Source organism: Gossypium hirsutum, chromosome A10 (assembly GCF_007990345.1).
Source record: "Gossypium hirsutum isolate 1008001.06 chromosome A10, Gossypium_hirsutum_v2.1, whole genome shotgun sequence".
NCBI lineage: Eukaryota > Viridiplantae > Streptophyta > Magnoliopsida > Malvales > Malvaceae > Gossypium > Gossypium hirsutum.
In genome coordinates this window covers 8249383-8272591 of record NC_053433.1, presented here as the reverse complement: position 1 = coordinate 8272591, position 23209 = coordinate 8249383, and the positions used below count along the sequence as shown (strand labels likewise).

At 38.0% G+C, this 23209-nt stretch overlaps 2 non-coding genes across 2 annotated transcripts; both read right to left on the bottom strand.

Annotated features, from left to right (window-relative positions):
• Positions 1-14437: 14437 nt before the first annotated feature.
• On the bottom strand, positions 14438-14544 carry LOC121209101 (small nucleolar RNA R71). Its single transcript, XR_005904218.1, has one exon. It is a non-coding gene; the product is annotated as a small nucleolar RNA R71 (small nucleolar RNA).
• An 8064-nt stretch (positions 14545-22608) lies between these two features.
• Positions 22609-22715, bottom strand: LOC121209126 (small nucleolar RNA R71). Its single transcript, XR_005904243.1, has one exon. It is a non-coding gene; the product is annotated as a small nucleolar RNA R71 (small nucleolar RNA).
• Between the last annotated feature and the right edge of the window lie 494 nt (positions 22716-23209).

Genomic DNA, 23209 nt, shown 5'->3' with positions numbered 1-23209 from the left:
AACCTGTGAGCCACACACCTTTGCTGTTAAGCATCATCTTTACCATTTCCTGCATAGTGTGGTTCTTGCGTTCCACAACTCTATTTTGTTGTGGTGTCTTGCCAGCAGAGAACTCATGTTTGATCCTTTTTTATTACAGAAATCATCAAAATCTTCACTCTCGAACTCATGCCCATGATTACTCTTTATTCTTCTAATAATCCCAATGACTTAACCCTTTTCATTGTTGGGATTTTGGCAACAAAGCAAAAGAAAAAAGAAGCTGGAACCAAATGCAAAGAGAATTGAACAAAGATGAAAATTTGAAAACTGATTTTCATATGTATTTTCATTAAGAATAAAAGGAACAAAGTATGTTACATTGACAAATTCCTAATACATAATTGCTTCCACTAATGTATTGACTAAAACAAAGCTTGAATTACACACAAAATGTAGTTGACATATCAGCTATTACATCAAACATAAATCAACAACTAATCCTACAAATTTTAAATGCAAATTACAAAAGAACTAAATCAAGTTACAAATGAACAAAATGTTGCTGCTGCACTGGTTTGGCTTCCATGCTGGTTTGATGTTGCATTGTAGGCCAAAGTTCAACACTCTTCATTGGACTATATGCAACAAACACCAATGCTTCTCCTTAAAGTATTAAACCTTGCAGCACCGAGAGACTTGGTTAGGATACCAGCAAACTGATTTTCTGAGCTGCAATGAACCAGTCTAACTTCTTTCGATTGTTCAGCCTCTTTAACAAAATGATACTTAATCTTAAAATACTTGGGTTTGCAATGAAAAACTAGATTTTTAGCTATGGAAACAGTTGACCGATTGTCAACTCTAATTTCAGTAGCTTCAGCTTGATCATCATTCAAATCACATAAAAGTTTCTTAAGCCAAATGGCTTGATTAACAGCTGCAGCAGCTGCAATGTACTCTACTTCAGCTATTGATTGAGCAAAAGTTTGTTGCTTCTTTGAGTACCAAAAAAAGACCCCTGAAGCAAGAGTAAAGAAGTGGCCAGAAGTGCTCTTCATGTCATCAATGGACCCTGCCTAATCACTATCAGAATACCCTATTAGCTGGAGTTCTTTTCCCTTCTCAAACTTCACTCCATAATTCAAAGTCCCTATCACATATCTGAGAACCCTTTTGCTGCTTTAAAATGAACAACATCGCAGCAGTGTGTGAATCTAGATAGAAGACTGACAGCAAACATGATATCAGGCCTTGTAGCTGTTAAGTAGAGCAAACAACCTACCAGACTTCGATACTCCTTTTTATCAACCCTTTCATGATTCCCATTGCTGGTTAACTTTTCACCTTGAGCCACTATCGTGCTAACAATTTTGCAATTTGACATGTAAAATTTGTTTAGAATCTTTAAAGCAAAGGCCTACTGACTTATGAAGATGGCATTGTCTGATTGATTCACTTCCATACCAAGAAAGTAAGTCATTTCTCCTAAGTCAGTCATTTCAAAAATATCTTGCATTTGTATTTTAAATTATTCAATTAGCTCCCTTTTGCTTCCAACTACCAACAAGTCATCCACATATAGTGACACAATCAGCAGAGTTTCATTCTCTGATTTCTTCACATAAAGAGTAGGTTCACTGATACTCTTCTCGAATCTGAGCCTAGACAGGTATGTGTCAACCCTGTCATACTAGGCACTTGGTGCCTACTTCAGACCATACAAGGCCTTTTTTAGCTTGTAGACTTTGTCCTCTTCATCAGGAACCTTGAATCCATCTAGTTGTTCAATGAATATCTCTTCATTGAGGAAGCCATTCAGAAAAACAGATTTGACATCCAGCTGATGTACTCTCCAACCCTTTTGAGCTGCTAAGGCAAACAAAAGCTTCATCATGTCTAGCCTTGCAATAGGAGCAAAGGTCTTAATGAAGTCAATCCTATACTGTTGGCCGTATCCCTTCACCACAAGTCTTGCCTTGTGTTTGTTTAGAGAGCCATCGACATTGTACTTGACTCTAAACACCCACTTCACACCGATAACCCTCTTCTGGTCTGATTCGTCAACTAATTTCCAAGTGCTATTCTTGGGTTAAGTCTCCGTTTCAGCTTCCATGGCCCTTTTCGAACATTCTTCTCTGACAGCCTCATCAAAATTTGTAGGCTCTAGTATTGTAACATCACATCTTTGATAAATGTCAGTGATGCTTCTTGTGCCTCTTACAGGTGTATCATCAAAATCATCATCAATTGGCTCTTCTTCCGCTGGTTACAAATTACTGTCTTGCTGGTTTTCTTCACTCAAGCTTGCATCTTTTTCATTTCAATTTCATACTCTTCCTTCATCAAATTTCACATCTCTGCTCACCATGATCTTCTTTTTCGAGGGATCAAACACCCTATAGCCTTTTTTGATGCTGCTGTAACTGATAAAGATCCCTAGCATAGATCTTCTTTCAAGTTTGGTTCTCTTTTTAGCTAGAATGAGAGTATAGCAGACACAACCAAACACCTTTAGGTGTGAAACTGTTGGCTTAAGTTTGAACCATGCTTCAAAAGGTGTTTTTCCTTTGAAAGCATTGGTTGGCAGTCTGTTAAGTAGGTAGACTGAGGTGTTTACAGCCTCAACCTAAAAATTTTCTTGGCAATTTACTTTTAAACAGTGGGCATCTAGCCATATCAAGCACAGTTCGATTTTTTCTTTCACAAACTCTATTTTGCTGAGGAGTATAGATGGTTTTTTCTGATGGTGAATTCCAGCCCCTCACACAGCTTTTGAAATTTCTATGTCAAATATTCAGTTCCATTGTCTAATCTTAGGACCGTAATCTTGTAGCCTGATTGATTCTCAGCTTGGGCTTTGAATTTGCAAAATGCTTCAAACACTTTAGACTTTTGTCTCAGAAAATAGATCCAATAGAATCTAGTGAAATCATCTATAAACAGCACAAAGTATCTGCTCTCACTTAAAGAAAAAGTCTTGATTGGTCTACAACTGTTAGTATAGACCAATTGGAGCTTGTCTTGAGCTCTCCATACCTTGTTTACTGGAAAAGGCAATCTCACTTGCTTCCCAAGCTGACAAATCTCACAAACTTTTTTATTGGCTTCAACCTTGTACATGTCTTCAACCAAGTTCAATTTTTGCAGTAAACCAAGTGATCTATAATTGACATGGCCTAGCCTCTTGTGCCATAAACTAGCTTTATCAGCAAAACTAGTATAGGCCTTCATTTCCAACTGATTCATATCCAACACAAAATATTTCTTAGTCATTTCTATTGTGACTAATTCTTGACTAAGTGGATTGTCAATAATGTAGAAGTTATTCTTGAAAGTAAGTGAATACCCATTTTCTATCAACTGACCAACATTAAGCAAATTTTAATCTATATTAGGTACAAAAAGAACATCAGAAATTAATTTGTTACCTGAATGTCTATTGATCACAATATTTCCCTTACGTCTGACTTCAATGAGGTTTCCATTTCCAATCCTGACTTTGGAAACAAAGCTTCTATCAAGATTCTTGAACAGTCCTTCATCAGATACCATATGGTGAGTGCAGCCACTGTCTACTAACCAGTTCCTTCTGATTTTGCTTGAGGTTGCATAATAGGATGCAGAGAAAACATGCTCCTCCTGAGCTTGTATATCCTCAGCAGCTTGAGCTTGATTTTGCTACTGAGCTTGTGCCATTCCTTTATTTTTGCAAACCTTCTCAATGTGACCAAACTGCTTGCAGCTCCTGCACTGAATATTAGACCTGTACCAGCAGTACTTCTGTATTAGAGTGTTAACAAAATTAGTTATGGTTTGTTATGAGGTGGTTAAGGTGATCAGCAGAGTTGTTAGCCAAATACTGTTAGTCACTCTCTTTAAATATCAGGTCATTGTACACAGACGAGATATGGTTAAAATGCAGAATTGGATACTTCTCTTCAAGTTTTAAATTCTTTAGAGATTTACCTTAGATTCTAAGATGGTATCAGTCGCCTAGTTCCTGGTGGTTGCTTCCGCTCCGATCTTATGGATCCGTCTATCGATTCTCCCTCTGGTGAATCTTCTAACATGCCTTTCTCTCAGTTGCGGTTAGTTCACAGCTTTCCTCTTCATGAAACAATGAAATTGGATGAGACGAACTTTGTTCAATGGAAACTTCAAGTGCGTCTTATTGTTGAAGGCTATGATCTTCAAGGTTTTTTGGATAGTACTATTGTTGCACTGCCGCAGTTGGTGGCGTCGCTTGATGGCAGTCTTGTTTCGAATCCAGACGTAATCTTGTTCACACAGCAGGATAAGCTGCTTGCATCTTGGCTCCTTTCTACGATTAATGCTTCTTTGCTTTCCTATTTCATTCCAACTAAGTCTACCTTTGATATTTGGAATACTACAAGTCATATTTTTGCAGCGTCTTCGACTGAAAAAGTGTCTCAGATTTGACATGACCTTCATGCACTCAAGAAGGGTGGATCTACCATCAAAGAATATGTGTCAAAGATTCAGACTCTTTGTGCACTCCTTGAGTTGTCGGGATTTGGTGTTTTAGAGGCTGAGAAAGTGGAGGTTCTTCTCGCTGGTCTTCCTCCTGAGTTTGACTCGATTTTCATGCTAGTTTCTATTTCATCAGAGTCCTTGTAGTTTAAGAAACTTGTTGATATACTGATGGGCTTCGAAACTCAATTGATGCAGGTGATACGTGAGATCCCGATGGTTGCGAATATGGAGGAAGCGTCTGGCATTGTTGACTCTAATTCGCGTGGTGCGCGAGGAGGACGATTCTTGTCTGGATTACGTGGTGGTCGAGGTTTTCGGTCTAGAGTGCAGTACCAGATTTGCACTTGTTTTGGCCATATTACACAGCGGTGTTACTACCATTTCGATAGAGATTATGGCTCTCACGTTGATGGCGTTTCAGTCACTGGTAGAGACGGATATGGTCGGTCTCGTGGGTTTGCTCCTGAGCAACGTGTTGAGGGTAGATCTTGGGGGCCACCTCACCGAATGGAGTAAGGTAATTATTTTGGGTATTCCCAACCCAATTGGGCTGGCAATTATGATGGCCCAGGTTTTGATGCTTTATCACCACATGCTGCACTACATGGTACCCGCCCATATTATGGGCCATATGGTCAACTCCCTCGGCCTAGTGTTGGTCACGGGCCCTCACATGCTTTGGGCTGTTCTCAAGGGGACTTGTATGATGGTGTTGGTCGGTCAAATGTAGCAGGTCATTTTTCTAAGCCTTCTGGCCCTCCTGCTCCGCCAGATGGGCCTGTTCGTGGTGCTCCATATGTGTCTCAATAATCCCCTGGTTCTCTCGCTGCTAATTGTGTTGATATTGAAGGCACTTTTCCAATTGCTCCGACTGAGGTTCCATGGTAAACTAAGCCTCGTGTTCGGGTTTTTGATGTTGACAATTTGCAATGCATTGGATTGCCCAGGATTCCTAATTTTCATGCTTCAAATTTTTCAGATACCTCACGATGACTCCAGTTGCGGTAGTGGTGATCTATATATTCTTACGCCAGTTGGGACTGCGTCTTGGTACCCAGATTATGGTGCTTCACATTATGTGTGTCAGAATGCTGCCGATTTAAATGCCACCACTCCGTATTCAGGTACTTCTGAACTTTTAATGGGTAATGGGGATCCTACTAAGATTACATTTGTTGGGGACAAGGTTATTTACACTAGGTCCAAGTTGTTACGACTGACAGATGTTTTGTGTGTTCCAAGCATTCTTAAGAATCTCATGTCTGTGTCATAGTTTGCTGCAGATAACAACGTGTTTTTTGAATTTCACCCACTCTATTGTGTTATTAAGGAGGTCCAGACGCAGGAAATATTACTGTGGGGCCAAGTTTGTGATGGGCTCTATCATTTTTCAGTTGACGTTTCTCTCCGTCTACTACAACCTCTAATGTTCATAATGTTACTCTTCAAGCTAGTTCTTCGGTTTCTTCTGATGCTTTTACTTTGTGGCATAATAGGCTCGGCCATCTGTCGTCTAAAGTTGTTAATGTTGTTTTAAATAAATGTGGCATTGTTACTGATAAAAAATCTCTTTTTAATGTTTGTATTGCCTGTCAAAAAGGAAAATCCCATAAATTGCGTTTTACTCATTCTAATACTGAATATGTGGAATTGTTTGAGTCGGTGGTTTCTGACTTGTGGGGACAGACTTTTGTTGCTTGTGAGGGGAATTTATATTATGTATCGTTTATAGATATATGTAGTCAGTTTACATTGGTATATTTAGTTAAAAGAAAATCTCAAGCACTTGATTGTTTTCTTCAGTTCTAGAAATTGGTCGACACTTAATTTGGGAAACGTATTAAGAAGTTTCGAGTGATTGGTGAGGTGATTTTTGGGTTTTTGCCTCCGTTCTTGCTAATCAAGGAATTATCCATCGTCTGACGTGTCCTCACACCTCTGAATGAAATGGGGTTGCTGAGCGTAAACATCGACACATAGTGGAAACCGGACTCACATTGTTGGCACTGGCTAATATTCCTATGAAACGCTGGGGATATGCCTTCTGTAGTGCTATTTATCTTATCAACTGATTGCCTACTTCGGTTCTTCAAGGTGAGTCCCTGTATCAGAAGCTTTGTGGGTATGAACCTCGGTATGATCATCTTCGGGTATTTGGTTGCTGCTGTTTTTCGTATTTATGACCTTTTGTTGAACATAAGCTGGGGTTTCGATCTCAACCCTGTACATTTTTAGGTTAGGGCTATTTTTGTCTTCTCCTCGATGGAAAGGTGTTAGTATCTCGTCATGTTGTGTTTGATGAAACTCGATTCTTGTCTGTGTCTTCTGTGGAGAATGATACTGATGGTTCGAGGCAATGTACTACATATGTTCCTGCTGTTTCAACATATTCCATGTTTCGTCAACCTGATTCTCATCGCCTTGAGGTGGTTTCCCCTTCCGCATCTTTGCCTGATTCAATGCATGAGGTTGTGTGAGATGGATCAGGTATTTCACCTGCGATTAATAGTCGACCAGCTGATGTCTCAATCACTTCAGGCTCTAATGCGTAAGAGTCTTGTTCTATATTTCTTCCTATCAGTCAGTCACCAACAGTACTACCACAAGGTCCTCCTTTTGCTTCAGGAAATGTTCATGCCATGGTGACTCTGTCCAAGGCGAAAGTTTTAAAGCCCAGGGTTTTAACCGCAAAGGCTGTTGAGTTTGAGCCCTGTTCCGTTACGGAGGCATATACTCACTCGGAGTGGAAGTTCACTGTACAAGCTATGTATGATGCGCTAATGGCTAACTCTACCTGGGATCTCGTGTCTTTACCTCCTGGTCGGAAGGCAATAGGCTGCAAATGGTTGTTCAAAATTAAGAGAAATCCTGATGGGTCTATTAATCACAGAAAGGCACGCTTGGTTGCTAAGGGCTGCTCTCAAGTTCCTGGGTGTGATTTCAAAGATACATTTAGTCCAGTAGTTAAACCGGCTACTATCAAAGTCATCTTGTCTATTGTAGCTTCGAGAGGGTGGTCACTCCGACAAGTTGATGTGAATAATGCTTTCTTGAATGGGGATATTGATACTGAAGTCTTCATGCATCAACCCCCAGGGTTTGTGATAAACCGTAATTTATACATATTTTTACCCCATGTTTAACGCATTTTATTGTTGATTTCCCATTAGAATTGGTGAATTCAATGCTCCTAATGCTTTAATTTTATGTTTTATACTTAGGAGAGCAAAAGGAATGAGAAACGGGCCAAAAACAGAGAAAATGGGCCAAAGTACGAAATCAACACAGCCTGGACCTCCTCACATGGGCAGACCACATGACCGTGTCAATTTGGCAGGCTCGAGCACAGCTTGAAGTAATTACACACGGGCGTGTCCCTGCCGATTTCAAGTTGAGTCCAATTCAGAAAAGGCTAATTTTGAGGGCTCTTAGGCATTCCATAGCCTAAAAATACACCCTATAGGAGGAAGAAAAGGGGACACACGGAGAGGAAGGAAAGAATTACTCGAAGGAAGCCGATTGATCCATCTTAGAAGCCGAAGTCACCATCAAGACTGAAGATCTCCCCTCAATTTCCCTTTAGGAGTTTTGGGTTTCTTTATGTTTTGTATTCGTTATTCTTCTGAGATGTTTTCCTTTTTAGTTATGAACTAAATCCCCTAAATACCTAAGGGGAATGAAACCTAAGACGAATCTTGTTATTATTTTCTGAATTGTATGATAAATATTTAACTTGTTCTTAATTATGTGTTCTTAATTCTTGTTTTGAAATCCCAGGATACTGATTCAAGATAAGCTCTTATTCAGAAGAGTAATAGACCCTGTCTAAGAGTACATTTGTCATAATTAAGCGGAGTTGTTTGCATGCCTAGACATAGGGTGACAAGAATTTTCCAGATTAGGGTGAAACCTAATAAGGGGATCCATAGATCGAGTTAATGCAGCCCTAGGGTGTTAATTAGAGAAAAGTCTCAATTATTCAATCTTGGGATTAAACGTTATTAGTCTTGATTAGGGATAATAACATAACTTAGGGATCTCTACGGAACAAGTTAAATAAATAAATCGTCCGATTCGGAGCCAGAATAACAAGTACAGTCTAGGTGGATTTTTCCTTAGGTATTGTCTTAATTTAATCATTTTCCAAAAGTAATCCCCCAATTCCATTCTCTGTGAATTCTTAGATTAGTTAATTAGTTAGTTAAAACAAAACCCTCTTATTCTTAAGCTAGATAATAAAAAGACAGTCATTACTAGTACTTTTAGTTCCTTTGGATTCGACAATCCGGTCTTGCTAAAACTATAAAACTATACTACTGTTCGATAGGTACATGATAAACTATAATTTATACATATTTTTACCCTATGTTTAATGCATTTTATGGATGATTTCCCATTAGAATTGGTGAATTTGATGCTCCTAATGCTTTAATTTCATGTTTTATACTTAGGAGAGCATAGGAGAGCAAAAGGAACGAGAAATGGACTAAAAATGGACAAAATGGGCCAAAGTATGAAATCAACATGGCCTGGACCTCATTACACGGGTAGACTACATGACAGTGTCAATTTGATAGGCTTGAGCATAGCCTGAAGTAATCGAACACGGGCGTGTCACACGAGCGTGTCCCTGTCGAGCCCAAGTTGATTCCAATTCAGAAAAGGCTAATTTTGAGGGTTTTTAGGCATTCCAAAGCCTATAAATACACCCTAGAGGAGGAGAAAAAGAGACATGGAGAATAGGGGGTAAGGAATTACTCCAAGGAAGCTGATTGATCCATCCCAGAAGCCAGATTCATCATCAAGACTGAAGATCTCTCCTCAATTTCCCTTCAGGAGTTTTGGGTTTTTTTATGTTTTATATTCTTTATCATTCTGAGATGTTTTCTTATTTAGTTATGAACTAAAATCCCTAAATACCTAAGGGGAATGAAACCTAAGACGAATCTTGTTATTATTTTCTAAATCGTATGATAAATATTTAACTTGTTCTTAATTATGTGTTCTTAATTCTTGTTTTGATATCCCAGGATACTGATTAAAGACATGCTCTTACTCAGAGCAGGAATAAACCCTGTCTAAGAGTACATTTGTCATAATTAAACAGAGTTGATTGCGCGCCTAAAAATAGGGTGACAAGAATTTGCTGGATTAGGGTGAAACCTAATAAGGGGATCCATAGATCGAGTTAATGCAACCCTAGAGTGTTAATTAGAGAAAAGTCTCGATTATTCAATCTAGGGATTAGACGTTATTAGTCTTGAATAGGGATAATAACATAACTTAGGGATCTCTACGGAACAAGTTGAATGAATAAATCGCCCGATTCAGAGCCAGAATAACAAGTAAAGTCTAGGTGGATTTTTCCTTAGGTATTGTCTTCATCAATCGATTTTCCCAAAAGTAATTCCCCAATTCTATTCTTTGTGAGTTCATAGATTAGATAATTAGTTAATTAAAACCAAAAAGCTCTTTATTCTTAGGCTAGATAATAAAAAAGACAGTCATTACTAGTACTTTTAGTTCCTTTGGGTTTGACAATCCGGTCTTGCTAAAACTATACTACTGTTCGATAGGTACTGTAACACCCCTTACCCGTATACGAGGCCGGGCTAAGGTACGAGGCGTTACCAGACAAACATACAAACATTAAACTAAAATACGAGCAATAAAATTTTATTCATATTTTAAAGCGTTCATTCTCTTACACATAGTCCCTTATTTGAGTCTACGGAGCCCAAAACATACTTTAGAAAGGGTTTGGGACTAAACCGAGAACTTACAAAAATATTGGAAATTTCATGCTTTAAGGCTCCACACGCCCGTGTCCCAAAGTCATGTTCCATACACGGCTGAGACACATGGTCGTGTCTCTGCCTGTGTGGAATATACCTAGGCTATTTTCCAAGCTTTGGTCAACCTTGATCTTTTACACACTTATACAAAATCAAAAACATATAACATGGTATTCATTTAATGATTAAACATCCTCAATTAAACCACAAACATAGCATTTGTATGTCATCATACATGTGTCTCTCATACTCATTTTACCTTGTTTATTATAGTACCACTTATACATTTATACCAAGATTATCATCTTACCAAATATCTTCAGCTTAATCATCAAGCATTCATATTTAAAGCTAGATCATATCTTTATAAAATACCACGATTCAGATGCGCAGAATAACATGTTTGCCTGAAACATTTCAATTCAATTCCATACCCAACAAGCGTTACATTGAGACTAGTCATATATATATATACATGTCATGATACATAACATTCTCTTTTTGTTTTCTTATAAACACATATCATTTATTTCATTATATCAATATTTCATATACCATAGTTTCCATGTATTCCACATATATTTATTTTCCTCCTCCTCCTCTCCATTCCACATCCTTAATGTATATAGCATTCTTGTAAGTACGATTTCACAATTTACTAATAAATGTTCACATCAAACTGTCCACACGAGTCATAGTCACTTAATTATTTATAATTTGAGCTACAGAGCTCCAAATTAATATCCATAAATTTCCCCTAAAACTAGACTCACATATCTTTCCACCATAAAATTTTCATAATTTTTGGTTTAGCCAATTAGTACAGTTTATTCATTAAAATTTCCCCTATTTCACTTTCTGACAGTTCTAACCTCTCTTCACTAAAAAATAATTATCTCACAGTACAGAACTCGGATAATGTTCTTGTTAATTTATCTTGAAAATAGACTCATTATGGATTTTAAAAATATAATTTTGAGACTCTAATTATTTTTCTCCTAATTGTTGTGATTTTCCAAAGTCAGAACAGGGGATCACGTAATCATTCTGAATCAGTCTCACAAAAACATAAATATCTCAAAATATAGAATTCCTTCACTTTGTATGTTTATTTTATATGAAAATAGACTCATTAAGCTTTAATCTGATATCTCATTCAGTCTCTGATTCAATTTATACTATTTTTTGTGATTTTTCAAAATCACGTCACTGCTACTGTCCAAAACAGTTTTATTGCTAATTCACTCTTTCACACTTTCTTTGTATTAACCTCATTTTAACATACATATCACAAATCATTTTCACCACATTTCATACATCACAAGTATAGGCCCATGATCACAAGGTCACCATAAAATCATCCTCATGTATAACTTACTTGTTTATAACCTTACCACATCCTGGTCACTTAATGAACACATCATTCACATAACCAAGTTCCTGCACTTATTCATCACAAAACTCACAAAGCAATACATAGAGAGTCTCCCGTTGAACACTTCGGATCAATCCTCGATACTTGGTGGTTTCAGCACATAGCTCCACCCATCATATAGTTCGGCTCTCTTGTACACATGGTGAACACTTAGTACCACCCATGTGACCTAGCCAGTTTATCTCGTAGCTCTCTTGTCTACATGGTGTCCTTCACTTGGAACCACGCATGCAACCTAGCTACATATATCCCGTAGCTCTCTTGTCTACATGGTGTACACATAGTATCACCCATGCGACCTAGCTACATCATAATGTCTTGTAGCTCTCTTGTACACATGATGTGCACTCAGCACTATACATGTGACCTAGCTACATACCATCTGTATCATCCAATCTTTCCGAAGGTTCAACCGGGATTTCTCTCTCTTTTCCAACAATTTCACCAATCAAGTAATTATCCACAAACATATTTCCAATATTTTTATAAAATATCATAATACAAGTAATAGTGATGTATTACTTACATATAAACTTACATCTCATTTAATATCAACGCAATAACATTAAATTACACATTGTCTTATTAAAAATCATATGAACTTACAATTTCCCATAATATCCATAATCATAGAAATCACATTTATGTATGATAATTCAATGCACTTCATGTACCATAGACATATTTTTAAATCAATTCATAAACTTGGCACCATAATCATTTAATTTAACATAATTCAATTAATTCACTAAATTTAACTTTCAAATATAAATTACAGCATTATTGTTGTATTATTATCATACCAACTTACATACTTTCAACACCTCGGAGATCATAGTCAATATATCAATTTTACATTGAAACATGCATAAATTAATGCTTATTATACATATGAACTTACCTTGATATTAAAACGGCCATTTTACCAACTTTCCCAATTTTCAATTTTTCTCTCATTCTAGGTTCAAATCTCGTTTTCTGGGATCTAAAACATCATATTTTACTTATTTAATTAATGTACTATTCAAAACAGTCCTTAACTCAAACTTTGGAAAAATTACAATTTTGCCCCTAAACTTTTGCATATTTACACTTTTGCCCCTAGGCTTGGGAATTAAACTTCATCCCTTATTCTTATGTTTTATGACATGATGATCACTTTTCCATTATATGGAAACATCAAATTCTCACTCTAACATATACTTATGACTATTAGGTATTTTTATCGATTAAGCCCTTTTGCTCGTTTTCACTTAAAACCGAGTAGCACAAGTTGTCTAACATAACTTAAAACCTCATGTTGTATCATAAAACACCAGAATACACAAATTTTACCTATGGGTATTTTTCCAAATATGAACCCTAGGTTGAATTATTGCTAGCATAAGCTAAATCAAGTTACCGGGACTCCAAAAACGTAAAGAACATGAAAAACGTGGTTAGAGCGGACTTACAATTGAGCTTGGGAAGCTTGAAAACCTTAGCCATGGAGTCTCCCTTGGTATACACGTCCATGGTGAAGAAGATGAGCAAAATTGGCTTTTAATTTTGTATTTTAATTCATTTTACCCCTAAATGACCAAAATACCCTTACTACTAAACTTTCCAAAAATTCCATCCATGTCCAATTTTTGTCCATAACTTAGAAATTGGTAAAATTGCTATTTAAGACCTCCTAATTAATATTTCAAATCAATTTCATATTAGAAACTTCTAGAATGCAAGTTTTGCAACTTATTCAATTTAGTCCCTAACTTCGAATTAAGCACTTTATGCACAGAATTTCTTCACGAAATATTCACACAATCATGCAATCATATCATAGACCTCAAAATAATCATAAAATAATTATTTATATCTCAGATTTTGTGGTCCCGAAACCGCTGTTCCAACTAGACCCAATTTTGGGCTATTACAGGTGCACTTGCCTACATAGCGATAATAGTTAGTTCAAGAACGAGTAATTATAAATTTTTAAAACCTATCACAAAACCACGCGATCAAGTTTTTGGCGCCGTTTCTGGGGAACTGAAATATTAGGAACGCTCAATTTTTATTACTTTAGCCATTTATTTTTCTTGCAATTTAATTTAATTTATTATTATTATTATTATTTATTAACCTAATCTTTCCTTCTCTTGGCAGGTTTTTATAGTTTATGACTAGAAGAAACCCGTCGGGACCATTACTTTTTGACGAAGAAATCGATTGTATAGTTTGTAGAAACCAAAGAGAAATAAGGCGCAGCTTAAGATACACGGAGAACGAGCAAGAAGATGATACTCAACCCCCAACCGAAGAGATGGCTGAAAACCAAGGCAATCAGTTACCTCCTGCAATTGCGACTAATCAAAATCCTACTTCACGCACTATATATGATTATGCTAAACCTTCTTTAACAGGAACTGAATCAAGCATAGTTAGACCTGCTGTAGCTGCAAATACTTTTGAATTAAAACCTAACACTATTCAAATGATACAGCAATTTGTTCAGTTTGATGGTTTGCAGGATGAGGATCCCAACGCTCATTTAGCCAACTTCTTAGAATTATGCGATACATTTAAAATCAATGGCATTTCTGATGATGCCATGTGTCTTCGGTTGTTTCCCTTTTCATTGAAGAGAAAAGCTAAACGGTGGTTGAACTCGTTACCAGGAGGGTCAATTACTACTTGGGAACAAATGACCGAAAAAATATTACTAAAATATTTTTCGCCGGCTAAAACGGCTAAATTACGTAATGATATCTCTTCTTTTGTGCATATGGATTTAGAAACACTCTACGATGCATGGGAGAGATACAAGGACTTACTGAGAAGGTGCCCTCACCATGGGTTACAGCTTTGGCTCCAAGTACAAACATTCCACAATGGTCTGAATCCTTCGACTCGGCAAATGGTTGACGCAGCTGCTGGCGGAATCATCAACAATAAAACACCTGAAGATGCCTATGAGTTTATTGAGGAGATGTCACTGAATAACTATCAGTGGCAAGTTATGAGAACCAAGCCCACGAAAACAGCCGGCGTGTATAACGTCGATTCGTTCACCATGCTCTCTAATTAGGTAGAACTCTTAAATAAAAAGATTGATGGTTTTCTTAATACTTCATAGGTTCACCCAGTAATGCAGTGCGAAGCAAGTAGCGGTGGAACAAACCATTCAGAATACCAACCTTATGGCCACAGCATGGATAACGAGCAATTAAACTACATGGGTAATAATCCTCGACCTCAAAGCAATCCATATAGTAACACTTATAATGTAGGTTGGAGGAACCACCCCAATTTCTCATGCGGCGGTCAAGGAAATCAAAGACCACAACATCCTCCGGGCTACCAAAAACCACCTTACCAATAGGAAAAGAAGCCAAATCTTGAAGAGATGCTCTCAAAGCTTATATCAGTGTCAGAAACCCATTTTCAGAACACTGAGACAGCACTTAAAAATCAACAAGCATCAATCCAAAGCCTCAAAACTCAGATAGGCTAGCTTTCCAAACTAATCTCCGAACGACCACAAGGTAGTTTTCCAAGTAATACCGAACCTAACCCAAGGGAACAACTCAACGCAAATAATATTCAAGATGACGAAGGAGTCGTTGAGCCTGAACCAGAACCGAGGCAAGAAACTGTAGTAAGCAAAGGTCAAGGTGAGGTAGATCAAAATGCAAACAAACCAATGATTGTTGAATATAAACCTCGTGTGCCATACCCCAACGCGACAAGGAAAGACCGCTCAGATGAACAATTTGGTAAATTCCTTAAACTCTTAAAAAAATTACATATTAACTCACCGTTTATTGAAGCTCTATCGCAGATGCCAAACGCAATGAAATTTTTAAAGGAGCTTTTAGCAAATAAGCGAAAATTGGACGAGGCATCGCATGTGGAGCTAAACGCAGTGTGCTTTGCTATACTAAAAAATAAGCTACCGAACAAACTAAAAGACCCGGGGAGCTTTACTATTCCTTGCTTAATTGGTAGTTTAGATGTTAATCATGTATTAGCTGATCTATGGGCTAGTATCAATGTCATGCCTTACAAAATGTTTAAGCAACTAGTTCTCAGGAAAGCCAAACAGACTAGGATGAGCATTCAATTAGCAGATAAAACTATGAGATTCCTTAGAGGTATTATTAAAGATGTGCTAGTTAAAATCGATAAATTTATATTTCCCATTGACTTTATTATTCTAGACATGGAAGAGGATAGCAACACTCCTTTAATTCTAGGAAGGCCCTTTTTAGCAACTGCTAAAACAATTATTGTTGTTGGCACAGGTGAGCTCACACTTCGCGTAGGAGACGAAACACAAGCTTGCAATTCTGACAACACATCAGAAATTAAAGGTGATCGTTTAAACCATTCTGCTAAACCTAACAATATGGTGTAACCTACTTTGCAGAAAATGAGTTTGAAGGAAGCACACGAGTTGTTCTCAAGCAATAGTAGAGGACCTGTTCATGAAGATCGAATATTAGAAATTGAGGAACTCGATGAATGGCGGACGCACAAACTAAGAACACACGATAAACCAAAATTACGCCAGAACGAGCTTGATACCTCTCCAAATCAACTTAAAGTTGGAGATAAAGTGTTGTTAGATGCTGTAGACCCCCACATTGTCACTACCACACCAAATGAAGAAATCCCTCTCACGGTACTCAGCATCTTTCCATTCAGTTCGGTGGAGGTGAGTCATCCCAAGTTCGACACTTTTAAGGTAAACAACACCCGTTTAAAACCTTATTTTCAGATTGATAGCAGGAATAAGGAGTATAAACTCCTCGAACCACCATGACCATTCACTGGAGAGGTAAGTCGAGCTTAGACTATAAATAAGCGCTTCTCGGGAGGCAACCCGAGCGTGCTTAGGACCGTGTCGCACAGGACAAAGATTTTCCTAAAACACGGGCTGCGGTAAGTCACCACGGCTGTACGATATGGCCGTGGACGAACCTGTCAAAACAACACAGGTGTGCAACACGCCCGTGTGGAAGACCCGTGGTTGAAACTGAGAAACTAGCACGGGCGCGCGACACGCCCGTGTCTAACACCTGTGGTCGAACCTGTTTGATCGTCATGGGTGTGAGGCTTGCACACACGAGCGTGGTGTTTACACACACGGGCGTGGTGTTTACACACACGGGTGTGGGAGAAGTGAACAAAACTATACACGGCCATGTGACACGGCCGTGTGCATCCACACTCCCAAAGAACACGGTCGTGTGTGAAATGTCAGACACGCCTAAATTCAAAATTCGTGTATCGAACGGGCAAAAATTGGGGAACACGGGCGTGTCCCATGGCCTTGTGTCCCAAAATCTGTAACTAGGCTGCACTATTCATTGTCTTCCCCACTCAAAAACCCTAACCCTAGCCGCTGCAAGTCCACACGGCCTCTTTGCCGCGCCCGTGTGCCGCTTCTCACTCCATTTTTTATGCCCAATCTTTCTCCCTTAGCATTTGTTCACTCTTTTCACCTCTATTCTACTTATTTTAATGCTTATTCTTAAAATAATTGTTATTTTTATCATACTATGTTCATTTTGTTCATTATTTCCTGCATTATTAGATGATTTATCATGCATTTTATGTAGGTTGTTAGGAAAGCTTCATTCCTTTGTCATTCACATGCCATTATTGTGCCCAACCTCATGCCCTTACAATGTCACGAAATTATGCTATCAAAAAGAATTTTGTTGGTTGAGTTTGGTTCATATTTTGGCTGAAATTAGTAGTTTAAATTCATGGCTTTCCAAATTCATATATTTACTATTATTCTTCTTTACAAATTATAGGTATACGATGTCGTCTTCACAAAGAAAGAAATCCGCTGTCCCCGTTTCAAAGAAAAGGAAGGGAGCATCATCTTCTTCGGGTCCTACCATAGAAATTCATCACCCTTTCCTTCAATTCCCCAACGGGCCCCAAGAAGAGCTATTTCAAATACTACTGGCACAACCTTTAGTAGCGGGCCGCTGCATCGACTGGGCTGCTGTCGAACAAGTCCAGTTGGCTGACGCGATTCGGGCTCTCCTAACCACCGACCCTTGGGAGCTATTCTTTAGGATCATCGAGCCAACCTACCTTGAGCTCACGATGGAACTATGCTCAACGTTCCATCTTCAGACCGTAATGACGAACTACGATGATCCTGGCACGGTCTAATTTTGCCTAGGCGGGTTAGTCCGCCAGCTAAGCGTCCCAGAGTTTGGTGAGGCACTATGCTTATATATGGAGGAGTTCAAGGAGGAGAATGAACTACATGCTCTCAATCGCCACATACATTTCTCTCCCTCGAAGTGTTGGCACACTTTGGCCCTTAGCACGGCCTCCTACAATCCTAGCCGCTCCAAGGCATCAGTTCTCCCACCATCCCTGAGGTACTTACATGCTATTTTAGCTCACACGATTACAGGGAGGCGAGAGAGCACTAGCGTCGTCAACACCCACGACGTCTACTTCTTATGGTGCATGTCGCAAGGGCACGTCATCGACCTTGCCTATTTCATCACCCTTACAATTCAGCACCAGACGGAGCGGCATCGAAAGGGGGTTATCTCCATTGGCCCCTACGTGACTCGACTGGTGCGACACTTCAGGCCCCTCAACACCGCGGCCCAAGAATCATCCCTCACCCTCATCGGCCAGATGTCTCTACAAGGCATCCTGAGCATGCTTAGCATGAGGATGATCGAGAGGCATCGAGGAACCTACCCTCCCCAGTATCGTCTCACCCAATCTACCGAGGAGGAGGCCTACGAGGACATTCCTGATGATGTCCCCCCACAGAACGAGGACCAATCGACTCAGCCACCACCACCCTCTTGTCCAGTTCATGCGGCGATTTCATATGATAACATCTCTGAACGCCTCACCCGATTCGAGCAGCAGTGTTTTCAACGATTTGACAATATTGATACTACTCTACAGCAGATTTGTCAGCACCTTCACATCTCATCGCCAGTCCCACCTCGTGAACTATCCAGTGATAAAGATGTTTAAAAATATTTATTTAGTATTTTATGTTTTTTAATTTTTATTAAAACTACTTTTTATTTTTATTTTTATTTTTAGTAGATTTTAGAATTTTATTTTTAATTATCAATTTCGATTTTTCTTTATGAGTAATTATTCTCCCTAATATTACCTAAAAAAAAGTTCCTGATTTTTATCACAGTTATATAGAGCTCTTAAGTTCATCATCGCATAGGAACTAAAACTTTCACCGGGAAAGGTTCTCCACGACTGCCATGTCCACGACCATAGCTACCACTAGATATAATATTCTTTTGGTGCAGGACTTATGGCCTAATGAACCTCTACAACCGCCGGAGCTCCTCTCTCGAACCGATTCCTCTCTAGAACTCCAGTTCGAGGAATTCATCATACATGAAGTTTCACTTCTCTCCCTGTCTTATTTTTATACTATAATATCTATCTTTGTACATTGAGGGCAATGTACATCTTAAGTGGGAGGGGTTATTTATTTCATTATCAGAAAAATCCCTAAATGATTGCCTCGTTCTCTTGAAAAGCTCTCATATCATATTTAGGATAAATTTTAATTGATTTATGATTTTGATTGATATATATCTTGAATTAAAACATAAAGATTTATGCATTGATTGTTTAAACTTTAAGACATTAGAGAATCAAGCATGAGAAGTTGATTTTTAAGAATTTAAAATTATAGGTTGTTTCCCCAAGTCTAGGTATTACTTTGAATTGGAAGTCACGAGTCTAAACATCAAAAGCCATAATTTTTGTGAGATTTTTGAGCCTTTTGAGCATCTAATTCTTTTCATGCTCATTTTTATTATTGCTTTGAGTGCGTCAATATTGAACTGTTATTCTAGAATTTGCTTGATTATGCATGTCGAGACCACACCATTTGATTTGATATGTCGAAATGATTAAGGCACTTAGGATTAACCCACTCATGCCATGAAAAGCCTACCTCCACGATTAATCCCTAGTAAACCCCCTTGAGCCTAACAAGCCATTTCTTGTATTACCTTTAATATTAACCCTTAACCCATTATTGTTGAAATCCCCTAATTGAATCCCTATTTTTGTCAAGATTTGAGTTGAATGGATTGCTTAGCTATGTTTTGTTCTTAATAGTTAGTCTTTATTATTTAACTTGTTAAAAAAAAATTTGTATACATATCAGTAATTCCATATTCTGAGAAGAAGCTCTATTGTACGCAAGTGAAGATTGACTCTTTTTCTAGTTAGGCAATTTTTCAATTCAATCTCGATTCTAACCCTTTCTTTCAACCTGTAACCACACCCCCTAACCAAGCCTCATTACAACCCTCTAAAGACCTTTTGATTGATGTATCATCTTAAATTATAGTGGTGGAGATTTGATTTTCATGCAAGCTTATGGTAATGGCTTTCATTATTGACTATTGAGTGCTTCATTTATTTCCCTTAAACACTTCGAGTGATTTGAGTGAATCTTTAGTGAAGATGTGAAACTCTGAGATATTTTAAATCAAAGGTAATTACTTAGATGAGGGGAGACACCTATGTTTTCGGAATAAAATGCTCAACTTGGAATGTTTGAAACTTTATGTTCTTTTAGTTAAATTCTCAATGTATGATTACCTATGAATTATTTTGAGATTTTATCGATAGAAATTATAAGTTGAGAAGAATTTATTTTGATTATGAGTTAAGAATTTTACTTGAGGACAAGCAAATGCTTAAGTGTGGGGGTATTTGATAAACCGTAATTTATACATATTTTTACCCCATGTTTAATGCATTTTATGGATGATTTCCCATTAGAATTGGTGAATTCGATGCTCCTAATGCTTTAATTTCATGTTTTATACTTAGGAGAGCATAGGAGAGCGAAAGGAACGAGAAACGGGCCAAAAACGGAAAAAATGGGCCAAAGTACGAAATCAACACGGCTTGGACCTCATCACACGGGCAGACCACACGGCCGTGTCAATTTGGCAAGCTCGAGCACAGCCTGAAGTAATCGAACACGGGCGTGTCACACGAGCGTGTCCCTACCGAGCCCAAGTTGAGTCCAATTCAGAAAAGGCTAATTTTGAGGGTTTTTAGGCATATCAAAGCCTATAAATACACCCTAGAGGAGGAGAAAAAGAGACACGGAGAATAGGGGGTAAGGAATTACTCCAAGGAAGCTGATTGATCCATCCCAGAAGCCAGATTCATCATCAAGACTGAAGATCTCTCCTCAATTTCCCTTTAGGAGTTTTGGGTTTTTTTTATGTTTTATATTCTTTATCATTCTGAGATGTTTTCTTATTTAGTTATGAACTAAAACCCCTAAATACCTAAGGGGAATGAAACCTAAGACGAATCTTGTTATTATTTTCTAAATCGTATGATAAATATTTAACTTGTTCTTAATTATGTGTTCTTAATTCTTGTTTTGATATCCCAGGATACTGATTCAAGACATGCTCTTATTCAGAGGAGGAATAAACCCTGTCTAAGAGTACATTTGTCATAATTAAACAGAGTTGATTGCGCGCCTAGAAATAGGGTGACAAGTTTTTACCGGATTAGGGTGAAACCTAATAAGGGGATCCATAGATCGAGTTAATACAACCCTAGAGTGTTAATTAGAGAAAAGTCTCGATCATTCAATCTAGGGATTAGACATTATTAGTCTTGAATAGGGATAATAACATAACTTAGGGATCTCTACGGAACAAGTTGAATGAATAAATCGTCTGATTCGGAGCCAGAATAACAAGTAAAGTCTAGGTGGATTTTTCCTTAGGTATTGTCTTCGTTTAATCGATTTTCCCAAAAACAATTCCCCAATTCTATTCTTTGTGAGTTCATAGATTAGATAATTAGTTAATTAAAACCAAAAAGCTCTTTATTCTTAGGCTAGATAATAAAAAAGACAGTCATTACTAGTACTTTTAGTTCCTTTGGGTTTGACAATCCGGTCTTGCTAAAACTATGCTATTGTTCAATAGGTACACTTGCCCACATCGCGATAATAGTTAGTTCAAGAACGAGTAATTATAAATTTTTAAAACCTATCACGAAACCACGCGATCAGTACACTTGCCTGCATTGCGATAATAGTTAGTTTTAAGAACGAGTAATTATAAATATTTAAAACTTATCACACAAAAGCGCGCGATCAAGTTTTTGGCACCATTGTCGGAGAACTAAGATATTAGCGACGCTCAATTTTTATTACTTTAGCCTTTTGTTTTTCTTGCAATTTAATTATTATTATTATTATTTATTAATTTACTTTTTCTTTCTCTTAGCAGGTTTTTATAGTTTATGACTAGAAGAAACCCATCAGGACCACTACTTTTTGACAAAGAAATCGATCGTACAGTTCACAGAAACCAAAGAGAAATAAGGCGAAGCTTAAGATACATAGAGAACAAGCAAGAGGATGATACTCAACCTCCAACCGTAGAGATGGCTGAAAAACCCCCAACCGTAGAGATGACTGAAAACCAAGAGAATTAGCTACCTCCTGTAATTGCGGTTAATCAAAATCCTGCTCCACGCACTATGTATGATTATGCTAAACCATCTTTAATAGGAACTGAATCAAGCATAGTTAGGCCTGTTATAGCTGCAAATACTTTTGAACTGAAACCCAACACAATTCAAATGATACCACAGTTTGTTCAGTTTGGTGGTTTGCAGGATGAAGATCCCAATGCTCACTTAGCAAGCTTTTTGGAACTATGCGATACATTTAAAATCAATGACGTTTCTGATGATGCCATATGTCTTCGGTTGTTTCCCTTTTCATTGAGGAACAAAGCTAAACAGTGGTTGAACTCGTTACCACGAGGGTCAATCACTATTTGGGAACAAATGATTGAAAAATTTCTATTAAAATATTTCCCGCCGGCTAAAACGGCCAAATTATGCAATGATATCTCTTCGTTTGTGCAGATGAACTTAGAAACTCTTTACGATGCATGGGAGAGATACAAGGACTTATTGAGAAGGTGCCCTCACCATGGGTTACCGCTTTGGCTTTAGGTTCAAACGTTCCATAATGACCTGAATCCTTCGACTCGGAAAATGGTTGACACAGCTACTGGCGGAATAATTAATAATAAAACACCTGAAGATGCTTATGAGTTTATAGAGGAGATGTCACTGAATAACTATCTGTGGCAAGTCATGAGGACAAAACCAATGACAACAACCGGTGTTTATAATGTCGATTCGGTCACCATGCTCTCTAATGAGGTAGAACTCTTGAATAAGAAAATTGATGGTTTTCTTAGTTTTTCATAGGTTCACCCAGTAATGCAATGCGAAGTAAGTGGAGGTGGATCAAGCAATTCGGAATACCAACCTTATGGCCACAACATGGATAACGAGCAGTTAAATTACATAGGTAATAATTCTCGATCTCAAAAGAATCCATACAGTGACACTTACAATGCAGGTTGAAGGAACCACCCAAATTTCTCATGAGGAGGCCAAGGAAATCAGAGACCACCTCTAGGCT